The 17,751-nt window shown below is 36.5% G+C and overlaps 1 protein-coding gene across 14 annotated transcripts in view; it reads left to right on the top strand.

Annotated features, from left to right (window-relative positions):
- LOC107090390 (membrane-associated guanylate kinase, WW and PDZ domain-containing protein 1-like) overlaps positions 1–17,751 on the top strand; it is a 124,480-nt gene that overhangs the window by 44,265 nt on the left and 62,464 nt on the right. Inside the window, exon 1 of one of the 14 annotated variants that reach the window (XM_015383740.1) lies at positions 4,258–4,501. The exons of the other annotated variants lie outside the window; for them this stretch is intronic. The gene's annotated coding sequence lies outside the window, so the exon portion shown is untranslated. Of the gene's footprint in view, positions 1–4,257; positions 4,502–17,751 lie in introns of those variants that run through there. 14 annotated transcript variants of the gene reach the window in all.

Genomic DNA, 17,751 nt, shown 5'->3' with positions numbered 1-17,751 from the left:
ATTCATTCTTGTAACGGATGAGTGGGCCCCAGCGTCTATTCGCCTGCTTTTCTCACACGCACAGTTCATATTTTTGTTCATGTGACCAAATAACACACAGTTTACACTGTTCTGAAAACAGAAGCATCTTATCTCACAGAGAAGTCTTGGCAGACAGGCTTTTACAAAGTAATAACGTATAAGGATTTGTGCAGACCTGTTTTCAAAAGTGTTTACACTGATTCTGAGTGTACGATTCATGTGATGTCATATCTGTAATATTTTTTCAGATACATGCACACACAAGCATCACTTGTTACCAATAAAATTATGTGAACTCTGAAAATGCAAAATATAGGTACAAATAACCAAAATCGTCTTGACATCATCATCTTGACAAATCATTGACTTATGAACTGGTAGCCTGCCATGGAGGCTGTGGTCTCAGCTGTTGTTTTGATGTTGCCATTCTTCTTTCAGGCCCACTTCAAAGATGTTTGATGGTAAATTATCCACAACCTATTCCTATGCTTGTGCACTGGAAGTTTAAAGGACAAACTGCACACTTGCCCTGGTTCCTGTAAATTGACTTTATTAATCTTGATGTCAACCTACTGAGATTATACATAAAAAATAAAGCTGACAATAATGTTGATGGAATAGGTAATCCCTATTCCCTTTGCCTTGTGAAGCTCTTCTTAGATAATCTTCCTTTGAAAGTGGTAATACTCGAGCAAGGATATGAATATGGTAGACATGATCGCCGTAGTTACTGGGATCAAGCCTGCAGCATCTGCATACTCACACCTGAGCCAAAGAGAGTTCAATACACAGAAAGAGAATCTAAATAGCTGATTAAAGAATTGATTAAAATAGCAATGATATTCTGCTCAGTTTTCATTTTCTCATTGTAACCTACCTTAGCTAATTTTATTTTACAGTAGCTACTTAGTGACGATGATGGTCCTCTGTGGTGGGATGAGGAAATGAAAAGCTTAAATTTACTGAATGAACAAAGATCCTCTGTTGTGCTCCAGATGTGTGTGATGGTCTTGTGATTATTTAGATGTGGCTCTACTGTGCTGGGCCTAATCAGCTAGCATGTATGTCATACAGCCTTAGTGAGAAAGAAAATTGTGATGTTGCCTCATTAGATATGCTATTTTCAAGCAATCTTTTAGGTTAACCCCTTATAATCTTATCATAGTTTGAGAGATTTTGTAATTAGTTTGACAAGCTCAGATTTTGAAGGCTGCACAATATTAAGAAGATCAGTTAACTATGATTCTTCCCTTTCTTTTCATGAACATCCAGGTCAGTGAAAGTCCATCTATCAGGCCTTATATATTTTCTACATCCCAGTCTGCATGCATGGCCTTTGATGTCCTATTCGGCATTACCTCCTTGTAGTCTTTGTGATGGAAATTGCAATAAATTATAGCATAAAATAAAAAATACAAAATAAGTTTATTATTTCATAGTGAGGATTCACAGTTTTTATCTTTAGCAGATAAAAACTGTGCAGAAATGCATTCTGCTGCTTGTAAAATCTACCAACCTTGCAATGACAAACTACAGTTTTATTATTCAAGTACAGTTAAGCTCAAAATGATTCATACATCAGAAAATGGTATAATAATTGGTTTTTTCATATTGTCTTCATCTACATTCATGTTTCTGAGTTGCCAACCAGAGTAACGAATTTAATTTGATGTCGAAGCTAAGGTGGAATTGAAAGATTAGGATGATTGCAAAGAGGCCTTCCAACTTTAGATCTCAGAGCTTATAACTAACAACATCAATTAACATTTAGATAAGCATTGTTGTTAGAAATAATATGACAAAAAATGTCTTGATGGCTGTATTGCCACTGAAGTTTTTTTGTTAATTATTGAGAAGGATATAAAAAAGCAGTTTTGCTGTTTTCAATAAAATGTACATAGAAGGAAGCTAAAACGCTTTTCTTCAAATTGAAATTTAGTGATCTTTTCAGATATGCCTCATTTTCTGTAAGATACCTTCAATCCACTTTATGGACAGAAGCTGATAAATATTATAATTGCTGCTTACCCCTTTTGTGCATTATTTAGTGTATAGTTTTCGACCACATATATATATATATATATATATATATATATATATATATATTATGTTGCCGGGATGTTGACACTGTTGGTAAACCACTTTTTCTTGGGTGAAACAATAACAATATCTTTTAGTGATGATTATGGATATCTATCATAATGTTTAAGAGTAATTTGGCTAGAATAAAGACAGATGTCAATAGAAAGTGAGAAAAACAAAATTAAGTAAAAACTGACATTATACAAAATACTGCAGAGAGCAAGCATTAGGTTATCCATGAACATTATCTTTAAATAGTTTGCATTACAAATTATTATAGCAGCTTTACTTGCCCCTTTATCTAACCTTTTAGCATTCTTAGTTTCGTCTAACTCTCATTTATGATATTAATTTTCTCGTTGAATATCCTTGCTTATTTAGTTTATTTTAATAAATATTACAACATGGACAAATAAATCCCACTAAATTATGAGACTTGCTCTAACAAGTATTAAGTTTTGTGACGTACCGGTTATGTCTTGGAAGTTACTTTTTATTACCTACCTGACTATAGTGGGCTCTTAGGGTTTGATCTTCAGAGGGTTTGTGTGGCTTAAAATATGTGAAAACATATTTCTAAACATAGAGCAGATCTTCAAAAAAGGTGCAAGTGGTTTATGTTTGCCTTCATCAGTATATAGATCATGGTCTAATGACCAAGCTGCTCAAATTTAAGGTTGGAGGATATGCAAATCTGAACATTTACCGCATGCAAAGCGATTTTGCAAATCTAAAACGTATCTGCGGCCGCAGTTTTGGTGTCTTTTGTGGTACTTTTAAAAGACAGGTACTAACTGACATATAAAAATATATGTGATCATTCTTGGAACAAAGGAGGATTTGGTACAATGCCAGAAGATGGAGAGACATTCTGTGCTATGTAAATATATTTTGACCTTAAAAAATAAAAAAATAATAGTACAATAATATTAATAAAGGAAAAATGTTGACGCAGGCCGGCACAAATTGATGCAGCAGGATGGCAGACAATCTTTATATAAATAGCCCAAACTAAATGACTATACATAAATATTGTAGCATGTGTATAAAAAATGAATTTTAGAAGAACCTGCAAAGTGAAGGGTCATCAGTGCTGGTGAAGGTTCTCAGTCATCCAGGTTGTAGTCATTCAAAAAAAAAAATTAAAAACAACAAAGCCCTGTTTTTGTTTTGTCTGTTCCAATTTGCATGTTTTTAAAACAAAAACAGGGCTTTGTGGGGCTATTGTATAAAACCTTGAACTCAACACTATTCCTGACAATTTAGAATTGAAAAAGCTTCATAGATGGGAAGCGAAACGTCTTCAAACTTGGCAACCAAGTCAAATGGATTGTTTTTCTTTTTTTTTTGGAAGGGTTAGCAGTGCACACCTTACCTGTTATGGCACGGATTATTTCTCTCATAACATAAAACATAAATTCTGTTATAGGACATTAAGATAGACTGCGTACACTTATAATGTAGTATTATTATTATTTTTGTTAATAGTTAACATTATTACCTCCAATTTCATAGCTTTGAATCTCATCCTTCTTTTATTGCCTCCCTCAAGCTGCTTGTAGACAAATAATCTCTCATTTTAATTGGCAGAACCAAACCAGTTTGCACATCTTTACATTTTTGCAGCAGTTCACTAATTGTACTAAAAATTGTACATTCAATTTAGTGCCGTATATTCTGAATCTTTAAAGATGAGTCGCTTAATATCCAAAATCTTAGTAAATTCCCAGCTGTTTCCCGAGCGGTTTTAACAAATTCTAGTAAAGCACAGTACATTGACCAGCAGAATTTTTGTCATGTCTTATCTTAGTTTGTCCTTTTCTTACCATCTGTTGCACATTCTATGTCTATTGTTTGAGCCTCCTGTTTTCTTGCCCTTTGCACCCCTCTTTAACCCTGCACTTACCCTTCAAGGTTTTCTCACTGAGGAGACCTGCATGAAGCTCATTGTTTATCAAAACAGACCATGTGTTAGGTAATGTCAAGAGTCTATATTTATGACTAAGAAAGTAGGAGATGAAGGAAAAGACAGAGGAGAGGAAGGAGAGAGAACAGGAGTAGGAGGGAGGGAGGCAGTGGGCGGGAACATGCAGGGGGTTTTGAGGCTGCAGCCATTGGTCTCAGACAGGAGCTGGAGTGTGAATAGCACACATTGGCTTAAACTCTAAACTGGGCTGGACCTCTAATTTGCTCTGCTTATGGAGCTTTGAAGACAAACGGCAGCTGCGGGCTAGCCGAAGCCTGAATGAGCCTGCTATCTGGAAATCTGTGCTGGTGGACAGCTGCATGATCCATGGATGGTTTTGGATGGGAATGGAAAAGCTGGAGTCATCCTGCTCGGATTTATCAATCTGAATTTTTTTGTGGATTAGTGCTCAGAGAGGAAGACAGCGTGGAGGTAATTCTGTGACATTTGTCTTCTCATGGGAGTGATGCCCTGGCTTCCGGGATTAGGTTGGTAGGGATGTGGGAGGAGAGAATATAGGGATACAGAGATGCAGAAATAGAGGCAGGTGTAGAGCCAGCTAGAACTGGGGCTTATGCAGATTGTGATTTAGTATTGATATGCTCCGATGTGTTGCTGTGTGCATCCCTGATGATGAGGTATCCGTTTGCTTAGGGGGGGTCTACATTTAAACACTGATGTGTTGACACACTCTCCTGCTGTTAGAGGACATTTTCCCTGTCTTTAGCCATCGCAGCAGAATCGCTTTTCTTTATTTTCCCTTCCAATTTTTATCTCATTCAATAACCCTATTTTTTCCCTTGTATTTCTTTTCCAGCCAGTAGCTTTTCCAAGACGTGAAATCCATCTTTTGTGTCCTTTTACAAGATTCCCAGCTAACGATGCTTCACATTGCTTGTGCTTGCCCGCTATTCATTTTACTCCCCCTCCCTCCTCGTATACCCCCATGTTGAAAAGGAGAAACGGGGAGGGAGCAGGGGGAACAGCAGGAGAACAGCGCCTGGACTCAGCTGTAAGGAGTGTTGTGGCGCGAGCAGAAAGAATAGCCTGTTGTGTTGGGCAGTAGCAGTGCTGTGTATCTGGCTTTTCTCTCCTTCTGTCCTCTTTAATGGGGAACTATGTCATCATTTTGTTCAAAGAATCACAGAGAGACACCTGGAGTCCCTTTTTGTAATAAGAAATAATCAAGTTCTTTCATAAAGAAGGCCACACTTTAAATAGGCAGAGATTTGGGTAATGTTTGTTATATTTCAGAATTATGGCAGTAAAATAATAATTCAAATTTGAATGCTTATGCAATGCTCTTAGCACTTAAAACAACAAACCTTTTTTTCAGTTTCCTGCTTTTTGCTTTTTAGGCCACACCAATGTATTTATTTTGCAACAATCATAGAAAAGGTGAATCAGAGTGCTTTGCAGACAAATGTTTATAGTGGTAAAAAAATCTTATTAAAAGCAAGAAATGCAAAAAAAACAACTAAATATGCAATATGTCCTTCATGTTAAGGACTGCCATAGATATAATCTATGTTTTCATTTTGAGAGTTTCTGCACCTCTTAGGTTCTTCAAAGAAGAACATCTGGTGCACTGATGTAGGCACTGGTGTGATAATGGTTAGTTTACCTGATGTGAGTTAGGACTGAATGTTATTCTGAAGGAGTTGCAGCCACTCGAATAATTTTTTATTTTAGGTAAAAACTCTATGGATATTGTAAAATAATTCAAACTGCAAATGAAATCACACTTTGACCTTCTTGCTACTTATTTTGAACAGAGACATTTTTAAAAGTGTAGTTGGATAGTTTTATTTTAAACCTTACACAATTGTACAAATTTGATTGTAGAATTTCTTATTGATGGATTTCTTGATTGTAAATAAGGTTTGGGCCTCACTGTGTCTACTTGAGTTCTGAAATCTATGTTGATATTTTTGGAAATATCTGTGAAGATTCTTAGTCATCCAGGTCATGGTCAAGGTTCCAGATGTTTCTTTTAGAAAACTTTACATCCAGTTGCCTAAATGGAACTTTTCAAACATTTTGTATATAATAACTTAGAATTTAACGTAGATTTAATTGTATTACTCTTTAACCTGAGCCAGAGGAAATAAATAGATGTTAAGTAAAATAACAAGAGCTTGGGGGAACCCCACATATGACCTTTGTTAGATTCAGATTGGCAAACATCAAATGAAACAAAGATAATAGATCCTTCTTTTAAGTAAGATCTAAGCCAATTTAATACAGTGCCATACAATTTTCAAGGCTATCAATTAAAGATCTTATGATCATCTTTTAACAGCCAGAAATTATTTCATGAAATTGTACACTATGATATGTTTGATGTCATTTACATTTTTTCTTTGTGGACCTGTGAAAAAACTTAACCCACACCTCAACTGCTGAGGTTAGGATTTGATCAAAAAAAAGGTCTGTAGTTGTTGATAAACTGCCTTATCAGTGATATTTGTCAACCTGTTAGGCTAGACAAGTATTATTACCATCACTAGCAGAGTGAATAAGTAGAAGCATCAACTTTTACGTCAGAATCAGACATATTTTAATAATCCCAGAGGGAAATTACAGATTCCATATGCCTTCTGTTGGCTACTGTTGTCTGAACATAAGTAGACATACAAGATTCTCCAGAAATATTATAAGAATTGTTTTTGTTTTTTTTAACTAAAATACATTTTAGTGTCTTTTTACTACTCAATGTATAAAAAAGTAAGGAGGTAACAATTTAAATACAAATAGCTGAAACTAGAAAGTGTGTTGCATTGATACCTGAAGAGTTTGTTGTAAATGTAGGATGTAGCAGCTCAAATGGCAAACAACTGAATAACCCCTACTTATCCCTTAAAGTACAATGACCAGAAATTACACAAAAGGCTCAGTCAGGATTTAGTGTTTGGTTTGTCCCTTCGAGGCAACTTTAGAGAATTGAGATATAACTTGACAGGCTGGTAATAAAAGGTTCATGCTGTGTTTTGGGCTGAAAGTGCTCATTGTCAACTCATAAAACTGTATTGTAATGCATTTGTCTCTGCACTAATAAAATTGAATAATTAACATATATGCATTTACCACAGTTGCACTGCTCAGATTGTCTTCATTAGAACACTGTTCTAAAATTGTTAGCGTTAAATTAGTTGGCTGATTGAGAAAATTTGTGTAGCCACATGAAATCATAAAAGAAAAAATATTATTTGAAAGATCATCCTTTATTTAAATTAGCCTCTATAAGTTTGAATCACAATTGGAGATAACATATTGATGCTGAAGCTTTTCATAACCGTAATTTAGCTAATTGGACCTAAAGCTGAATGGCCTGCTCCTAGTTGCACATTTAAACAAAGGCAGGACCTGGAGTGGAGTAGCTGGTTGCTTAATCATTAATCTGAGGGCCTCCACTACTGTACATTGATCTCCTCCCATCCTCTTTATTAAGGCCAGCATTCCTACTAATGTTTGATGGAAGCAGTAATTGAAGCTAAGCTATCACACTGTATTATTTAATTAGATCTCAAGGCTTGTCAAGGTTTAATGTAAATAAGCTCAAACAGAGGTTTTCAAAATTATTTTATAAATAAATTGAAGATATGATCTCTTTTTCTATAAAAAAAAAATGCTAATTTGTTATATACAAAGCTTTTTTGGCAAACCAGATATGTTCACAAACCATGTTTTCGAGGCTAAGCCTAAAATCTTTAATGTTTCTTATTAAACAGGTATTAGCTTTGAAATAGTCTTTTGTCCTTTGGTCTCCTTTTTTATCCAAACAGATTGTTTTGAACTGTTTTGAAGTATTTTGAGGATTATACATCTTTATCTTAATACAAATATTAATATACATTTTTTCTTCAGAAAAAATATAATAACCTTAAATAAAATAACTATCCCATGAGCTTTAAAATCTGTGGGAATCTGAAAATGCATTTAAAATTCTTTAGCTAAAACTTGCCAGTCCTTCTCTGTATCTGAATCCATGTACACTCATTCATTATATATAGTAAATAATTGGTTTTGAAGCTTCTCTTACCACATTGAGTCAAACAATATGCAGTGGCTCTTTAGAAGCCTTTGACTGAGGACCCTCTGGTGTTGTTTAACAGTCTTATGAAGATGATGCTCAGGGTTGCTCATAATCTTGTTCCTTTTATGGAGAACTGCTGAGTAGTGACGCCATAGCGCTGGGTTAGCATTGATGTCACTAGTGCAACAGAAATCAGGAAAGTAAACAATGGAAAGCAACATGGAAGGAGGCCAAGGCATTGTGACTGTGCTTTATTGCTTTGTTCGTTTGTCCCTCCGAATCCCTCTTACAAGTGCCGCGCCATGCTTATAGAATGTTATTAGAGTTGTTTTGGCTTGTTAGATTAGATGCGACTGGCGCATTGTGTTGACGTCCGTATGTTGCACTCAATGGTATCACATGAATTAGTGGGTAGATGGAGGTCTGACGTTAAAACTGTATGTCGATTAGAGCCCAGCCTTTGAAGGCGATTTTAACCTGGATCTCCTGTCGAGTTTTTTGACCCTTCAGTGAACTGTTCCCACTGCCACTAAAACCCAATTATTCCCAGGTTTAAACAGGTTTTTGGGCTAGTGGGAAAAGGGTATAAGGCTCTTTAGAGCATTGAACTTGGATATTCATAATAAGGTGATCCAGTATTGGAGACACCAACCAGCTGGGTCTACACAAGCCCTGTTCGCCAAAGGTTTTAACCAAGAAAGGAGAGATTGCAACAACTGTAATAAAAAAAAAGAAGGTAGGATTCTACCATGTTTTTGGGCTAAATAAAAATTAGCCCCTTATTCTTTCATTTCCAACTTAGACTTCCCCCTCTGGCGGTTAGGAAAGATCCACAGAAAAGCTGCTCATAAGCCGGTGAAGTTTCTCAGTCATCCAGGTCATAGTCATTCCAAAAAAGAAAATTAAAAACAATGCACTGGATGTTTTGCTTCCCATCCAGGAAGCTTTTCCAATTCAAAACACTATTCCTGACATTTTGAATTGAATTGAAAAAGCTTCCTGGATGGGAAGCTCAAATGAAGCACTGCTGCCTTGAAGCAAGAAGGTTGCGTGTTCGATTCCCGGTTCGATTCCTTTCTGCATGGAGTTTGTATGTTCTCCCTGAGCATGCGTGGGTTCTCTCCGGGTACTCTGGATTCCGCTCACAGTCCAAAAACATGACTGTTAGGTTAATTGGCTTCTATAAATTCTCCTTAGATGTGAATGTGTGTGTGAATGGTTGTTTGTCCTGTTTGCCTCTGTGTTGCCCTGCGATGGACTGCCGTCCTGTCCAGGGTGTACCCTGCCTCTCACCCATAGACAGCTGGAGATTGGCATCAGCATCCCTGATGATCCCGCTTGGGATAAAGCGTGTCAGAAAATGGATGGATGGATGGATGGATAAAATAAAGATTTTGAAGAGTAAAACATTTTTGCAGTTAATTGCTTTTGTTTATAGTTACTAAAGTCGCAAGTCTGAACATTTGTTTTTTGTACACCAGCAAATCTGACGCATAAGCAGTGTAACAAATGTTGGTCCACTGAGGGTATTAAAGCTTAACAACCATCGCAATGCAACTTGTGCACTGACTTTTGCAGTCCTTAGAGCATCCACAGTTGAGGCACAGATTCTCTAGTACATTCATTCTTAAAGTTAGGGTTGGGACCCACCTTGGGGTCTTGAACAAACCACTATGGGTTCCTGAGGTCCAATACAGAAACTAAATTAATCCAAAAAGAGCTTTGCTAATGTAGTTAACCCTTTAGCGTCCTTGTCCAACTCCAGCCTGCATTTTCCTAAGAAAATAAGGCTGCTAAAGGGTTAAAGATATAAAACCATTATTCAAAATTGACAAAACCAACGACTTTGGTTTTTCGATGCTGTTTGTCATATTATTACACCTGTGTTCAAATATTATCATAGAAATTTTGTAATACTTTGGGTCAAGAATCAACTCGGGTAGCATTTTGTGGGTGAGATTCTGGAAAGATTGGGAATCTCTGCTCTAACCAGCCCAAACCTGACAGAATGATGAGCTTTCCAGAGAACATACAGTAGTAAGTCCAGGTCTAAAAAACCACAGTAGAACCCATTCAAAATTTTACCACTTTCCTTGATGGGACCTTGGGTGGCCCGCTACTTCTTTTTTTTTTTTTATATCAGTCTTTGTACTAAAATATTCTATCTGTCATTATTTGTGGAAATTAAAGAGGAGAAGGAGGGGATCACTCCAGTGGCTGGAAGTTTGCTACCATTCAGCTGGCTTTTGACTGGGAAGGTTCCATTTTGAATGGCTGCAACTGTAAATAACTCGCCAGCAAACTGGGTTGGAACAAAACTCGTTAGTCTTAAGAAAAAAAGCTGCAGTGGTATATCTGTTTTATTGCATGAAAAGGCGGAATATATTGGAAAGAGAAATAGCTTTTACTTATTGCAAATGTTAAACTGTTAAGGACAATATTATTTACCTTTTTGCTATATATTTTTACCATAATCACTGGATGGAATTGTGTAATAATTAATGTTCACACTTTAAGGAAGGCAGTTTTTCAATGAAGTTGCAGGGATCAGGGCTGTAACCAATCTAATAATTAAATAATCTAAATAATGGATTAAAAGTAAACAAATATTTGTGTTTCTCTGCTTGTATGTTTAATTATTCAACAATTCAGAAGTATAATCAAGAAGTATTGTTCTCATTTAAACAAAATGTGATTAATGTGATTAACTAATTACACACCCTGTAAATAACTTGTTCAAAAATGTTTATTAAGTCCCATCCCACCACAAGTATCTACAAATTAAATGTTTTAATATGGACAATTAATGGATGTATTTTTACTGTGATAAATGTTCAGTTTATTGCGAATCCAACATAATCCACGTATCTATAGAAAGATTAGAAAACATCTATATAATAAATTAAAACAGTCTTTTTTTTGTGCATTTTAAATGTGATAGACACCAAGGAATGCTGGTTATCCAGATTATTATTATTATTATTTTTTACTATTAAAGCTGTTAAACTCTCTGGGTTCCTGGCAAACAGGAAAAAAACAACACAGGTATTGAACATAATCATCAGTCAATTAACCCTCTACCTGAAGCCACAAACAAAACAGGGACAAAATAATTCAGTAAAATTATCTATAGGTCTGAGATATCGCAGCCAATGATAAGCGCAATACTACCTGCCATTCTGGATGTCATTGTTCATATGACCATTTCATACGACAGATTCGAAACAAAATTCTACTCACAATACTTCAATTATTGGTCATGTTCCATCCCCCCCTTTGTTGATACTAAACATTCATTCTCCACCTTACTCCGTAACACATTTCTTTCTGCCTTGGCTAGACTGTGTTTGTCTGCTTTATTGTGGCCTGACCATGAGTCAAAAGAAAAATAAGTCTAAAAAGTATTTTGGCACACACGGATCACTGCACTGCAGCTGCGCAACTATGAGCCAAAGCAAAGGGAGATTTGTAGTCCAGAACCATCAGCCTGAGTCATTCATTACCCTACAACAGGGTACACATCACATTTCAAAGCAGCTGTGGAGCTAAACAGAAAGGGGGGCCTGGTAGGTGTGTGGGTACAAGATCTGGTGAGAGCAGGAAAACCCAGGCTGAAGTGAACAGTGAAACCTGAATTCTGACCCATGGTGAATTGGCTGATAGGTTACAGCTTTTCATGTACTGTATATTCTCCAAGATAGAGGTTTATTCTAACAAGCATCACTATCGTCATTGTGAGGATCAGAAACAAAGGGACTTTTGTCTGAGTCAAAACATTTATAATTAAACGCATTAAACGGTAATGTGTTTACCTACAGGCACTGTAGTTTCAACAAAATTGTTCTACCTAATTAACAATCAGCAGCTGGACATGTCTGAGGAATCCGTTACAAACCTGGTCAGAACATTTTGCTAACTTGTTCATTTTTGATATTTGGTAATATATTATTGTATCTCACCAGTATGAGTGGTTTTGAAGGGATCCACTACTGGTTCAACACCTTGGACTAAACGTGTTGTAATTTTCCTATAAACTTAAAAAAAAATTTTGGGGGGGATATGTAAAAACTCAGGACAACCTCTGAAATGATATCAGTTATGTTTTTGACCCATGGTGGCCATTTTTACCTGTGCAATGCATGCTGGATTGATGATGAGGTTAGTTCTTACTAGACTGGAACCTATAGAGTAAACACAGGAGTCCTAAAATTACCCGATTTGTTCTTTTATTGTAATTCTTGTGATACGGCTTGATATCTACTGCACTGATCAGCTCAAGGTTTCAAACAGACCTACCTGCAAGTCCATGCAACTTATTTTTGATTTATTCCTGCATTTGTTGTCGATGATATTCTCCTGACAACACTGTTGCACAAATATGCAACTCCAAAAGTAATACAATGGCTTCTTTAGCATTTTGTGATACGGTCTTTACAGGCAAACTGTACTGTATGAATATCGTCATGAGTTTTTGCCTGTCCATTTATTTATTCTTGATGTTAAAACCTAATAATAGTGGCTTAATTAAAAAAAAAGAAATCTGTAGAAGTAATTAGCTGTTTCTTTCAGTCAAAAAACACGTTTTCTTGGTCAAAGCTTTTTATTGGAAAACAAAAATATCAGAGAGCATTCAAAGAGTATATATAATGTACATTATATACATTAGCATGTCTAAAATGATTTGTCCCAGAAACTCCAAAATGGATAGAAATGGTCATCTATGCATAGTTTGCTGGTGAGTCACACCCATCATTTGACAGGTGTATTAAGGGGCTGCTTGGATAGCTGAGGTCTTAAAAGTGCTCCTTCAATCAATGTAGCTCTGATAATTGGCTTAAAGGCCCAAGAGAATTCCCTGCTAACTCCCTTAGTGGCTGTTTGCTGTCTCTGCTCCTGTTCAGTTGTCTGCCCAAAGATTTAAACATATTTCAGTCTGTTTTCATAATACAGGTTTCCCACCAACACAAAGCTTTTGTTTATTTTGGAAACAAATTCCAGTTCGTCTAGGAGCTATATTATGGAATGTCTTATTTTTAATGTCCCTCTTCTTTCATTTTGCTCTGCAACTTTTTGTGCTGTGGAAAACTATTGCCATTTCTGTTTTTTATACCCTAAATTGTTTATTTTCTCTGTAAAGAAAATGTGTATGTTCTTACAGTGTTTGCATTCCCTTTATTTAAGGTTAATCTCACTCTTCAGTCAGTCAGTGCTTCTTGTTATACATACTACCTACCACATTTGAAAGCAGCAGGGGTTAAAAACAGCAGATGTTATATGTGTTTGGGTTTGGCTGCAGGGGTGTGTGTGTCAGTGTTAGACAATAAGTGGAAGCTCCCCAACCATCAACAGTAGGAGGCATTGAAGGGTATCACATGTCAACATAATGCTGTTAGAACATTGACTTGTTAATACTGGGAAGTGCAGTTTTCACCCAAATTTAAGGATGTGATTGTTGTTATCTTATTGGTGGTACCTCACATAGGAGCAGTCTGAAATCTACTGCCTCAGTCAGAAATCTACTATAAGGTTTTATTTTCATGATAGGTGCTTGATAAAAGGGAGTAAATAGAGAAACAGCTCTCTTCTATTTAAGTTACTCTCCCCTAATCTGCAGTACGATCACTTCCTGCACATTACCACAAACATGACAGACATGGCAAATCAAGCGCTTCCCTATATTATTTGCAGATATTTGCGTTTTTATTGTGTTATGGGTATTGACTATTACATAAATGCATTATACTATTCATTAGCACATTTATTCAGAAGCCTTGAGATCACATAATGCACATATATTGTTGCTTCCTCCATTTGCTATCCATTGTTAATGTTTTATTTGATTTGTTGATTTTTTTTTTTTTTTATTCAATTAACACTTGTGTAACATGTAACAGCGTGGTTCCGATCAGTATTCAGTGTGAACATCAGACCCGGGTCGACCCGCTTATTTATGTGATATCATTGAGCACAACATATGGACGTCAACACACCGTGCCAGTCGCGTCTGAACTACTCTGCTTGGATTCAATAAACATGATGCAGCACTGGTGAGAGAGATTTACAGGTATAAAAGAACGAAATAATAAAACGCATACTATACCCCGGTTCCCTTCCATGTTGTTTATATTGTTTATTTTCCTGATTTCTGTCGCACTGGTGACATCATCAATGCTGCGTGTCACCAGACACACAGCGGTGGGGAGGACTCCGGGTAATCCAGCTTCCTCCCACAGTCCAAATACATGACTGTTAGGTTAATTTGCTTCCCTAAATTGTCATTAGGTGTGAGTGAGTGCATGAATAGTTGTGCATCTCTGTGTTGCCCTACGACAAACTGCCGACCTGTCAATGGTGTATCCTGCCTCTTGCCCATAGATTGCTGGAGATATGCACCAGCCCCACAGTGAGCCTGACAGGGACTGAGGAGGAGAAGATGGAGGAATGGATGTTTTTCGGCAATCTCTTATTCAATAGCAGGGAAAATCTGTTGAAAGACATCATTTTGAATAGGTGTTAATCTATAAAAGACAGGCAATACATCAAGTAATACATAACCATAATTTGTTATGTATATAGGGCGATATTCTAACCTCTTCTAACACTGCTTGTAGGATAAATACTAATTCCGTATTATATTCCACAATGTAGCATTTTAGTTATTATACTTTTTCTCATTTTAATCTCTTAAAATCTATTGTCTTTGTTCTTTTCCATGATAGGTTAAACAAAGTTAGCTTTTGTGGAAATATATGCGCCATTGTTGGGTCAAAATTTGTTTATTTGTTTTTGTTTTGTTTTTAATTTCTGCTCCCATTTAATGTAGAAGTTTCCAAAGCATTAATACAGAAGTTATTTTGTAAATAATAAGAAAAATACTGATTACTTCTGTGTTATTCTTTATTTCTAGGTGGGAGGCATCAAAGAGTATTTATGCTCAAGACCCCCACATGGCTTGCACCACCCCTGATGTTACCTTTTAGCTAAAAATATGTCACAGGAGTTTTTGCAGCATCAGGTTCTCCTTGGATGCTCTAATTCTCCCTTTCAGAGTCTGGCCTCAATCTATTAGTATGGCGGAGGACATTTCCAAACTCTGCTGTTATCATTCAACTCTGATCTTGTTTGTCTGAGTTCTTTTATAGCCTCAGGTTTACATTGCAGATGTGATCATTTATTTTGTCCACTTTTTCTCAATCATCTGAAAAGCCTAGTCACATTAAGGTATAGAAAGCGTTTTGTGTTAAAGCAATGGGTTTCTTTAAACTGTTTTTTTTTTTTTTATCTACAAATTGGCTAGAAGTTCTAAACTGTGAAATGGTCAGTAAGGTGAAGCATGGATACAGGTATAAATCCATGCATGCATTGCACGCTGGAAAAGTCCCAGTATGCTGAGGGGTTAGAGTTATAGGTGATTGTGCTGGCTGCCTTACATCCAATCTTCTCTACATAAACTTAATTTGCATTTCAAAAACTAGTTTGACCCAAAAGAAGACTCTTATGACCTGTGGGTTTGTCCTACCCCCAATACGCCAATGTGACAGAAACAGATTTAACTTGAAATCAGGCCAAGTTTAAACACACAGTCTATCGTTTTAGAACCTCTTAGAGCACAGAAAAGTTAGTTTAAATCTTTTAGCAATAATGAAAATCACCCTTTTCTCAGAGTTTGATGGTATTTGCCATTTTTCTTGGTTTATGTTTTCTAATCTTTTACATTTTAACTTCATTAACTCACAAAATAAAAGTTTAATAATAGAACCGATAATTATATAGGAGACCCAACCTTTTTCAATGTTAGTTTAAAATTATACCACGTGTTAGTGTCCTTTGAATACAAAAATTCCCTCATTGTAACATAATTTCATACATTTCTATTTGATAGTGGAGAGAAAAAGATTAAGAAAAAAATCTGAGACATCTGAAGTGTTGAAATATAATCTCTTTTTAGAAAGATTGAGCATAATAGAAAGCTTTTCATTGTATTTGTGTAATCGGGTCAAACGCACAAAAAATATTTACACCTTGATAATGCAAGTCCCCACAGGCTGCATGACTCTCACCGGCATGCAGAGCTGACAACATTTATGTGGCTCAGTAGAGGTGTCACGAAAGTTTCCTTATTAGTATCTTCCAGGTCCTCTGGATTCTTGGGCCTGTTGTCTTTCATCTCCCTTTTGACAATACTCCATTAATGCTATACAGGATTTAAATAATGTGAATTTGTGCGCCATTAAAAACTTTGATATCATTACCATTAAAGCTGTTTTTTGGTACCTTTGGCTTGTGGGTAGGTGCCAAGTCCTGTTGTAAGATAAATTCAGCCTCTCTGTAAAACTTGTCAGCAGTGGGACAGTTGAGGTGCTCTACATTTTCATGGTAAATGGCTGTAGCACAAACAGATGACACCCCATGGCACCATAACTTAATCACTGACTGTGGAAACTCTGCACTAAACCCTAAGCAACTGGCACTTTGTTTCTTCTTTTCTTCATCGGAATCTAGGACTTGATTTTCCAGTGAAATGAATGACTGAGGGCTTAACCGGCTTTGCTAAAGAAGCTGACAAGGACTTGGAATGTTTGAACGCAATGTAAGACCCCTGTCTAATACTCTTCAGGTTTTGAAAGATTTGCTCTCTTAGCAACAGCTCCACAGGCAACAGAAATTGCTGAAAGGCACTGGATATTTCTATTATTGTCCACCATCCTTTTTAGCCTCACTTTATCCTTGCTTTTAATTTTCCTTTAAAATGTCAGTCAACGGGGCAGCACAGTGACACAGTGGGTAGCACTGCTGACTTGCAGTAAGAAGGTTTTGGGATCGATCCCCGGCCCAGGATCTTTCTGTATGAAGTACTCTGGCACTGGGAAGTAGATTCCACATTTCGAAAACATCACTCTAAATTCTCCTCAGGTGTGAATGTGTGCGTGAATGATTTTCCCTGCAACAGACTGGTGTCCTGTCCAGGGTGTACCCCACCTTTTGCCCAATGACAGTTGGAGATACCAGCATGATGCCAATTGGGATAACCGTGTTGGAAAATTTCAGGAAAAGCCAGCTCCTTTAACCAAAACTCATCCGTCCTACTCTCCTTTTTGTGACAACACATAACTTAATAATTCTGTTAAAAAGCCTTTTATTATTGGTTATATGTAATGTCTTAATTTCCTAAATGCCACTATCATAACTGATGCATAAAAGCTCTTAAAATCTATCACTTTGTGTGTAATAAAAATAATAACACTAATAAATTCACACTACTTATTCAAATAACGCAACAATGAAACAAGCAGTGGTGTCAAAAGTACACGCATTTTTTACTTAAGTAGAAGTATAGATACTACAGTTTAAAAACACTCTGGTAAAAGTTGAAACATCCACTTGAGCTATATACTCAAGTAAAAGTGGAAAAGTATATGTGCTCCAAAAACTACTTAAGGTATAAAAGTGTAGAGTAACCTTTAAAAAACAGTCAGATGCTACTATATATATTGAAAGCTCAGTGTTTTGGCTATTTCGAATAATTCTTTGAGATAGGGCCAAGGATGAGGGAGGTCTTGTTGGTCTACATCTCCATCTCCCTATACTGTCTCGCCTGTGTCTCACCTTTCAAACGTTTCAACATCTTTTTCTGAATCTGACATTG

This window comes from Cyprinodon variegatus, unplaced genomic scaffold (assembly GCF_000732505.1).
Source record: "Cyprinodon variegatus isolate N-32 unplaced genomic scaffold, C_variegatus-1.0 Scaffold293, whole genome shotgun sequence".
NCBI classification, from domain to species: Eukaryota; Metazoa; Chordata; class Actinopteri; order Cyprinodontiformes; family Cyprinodontidae; genus Cyprinodon; species Cyprinodon variegatus.
This window is presented reverse-complemented; position numbering and strand designations above follow the sequence as displayed.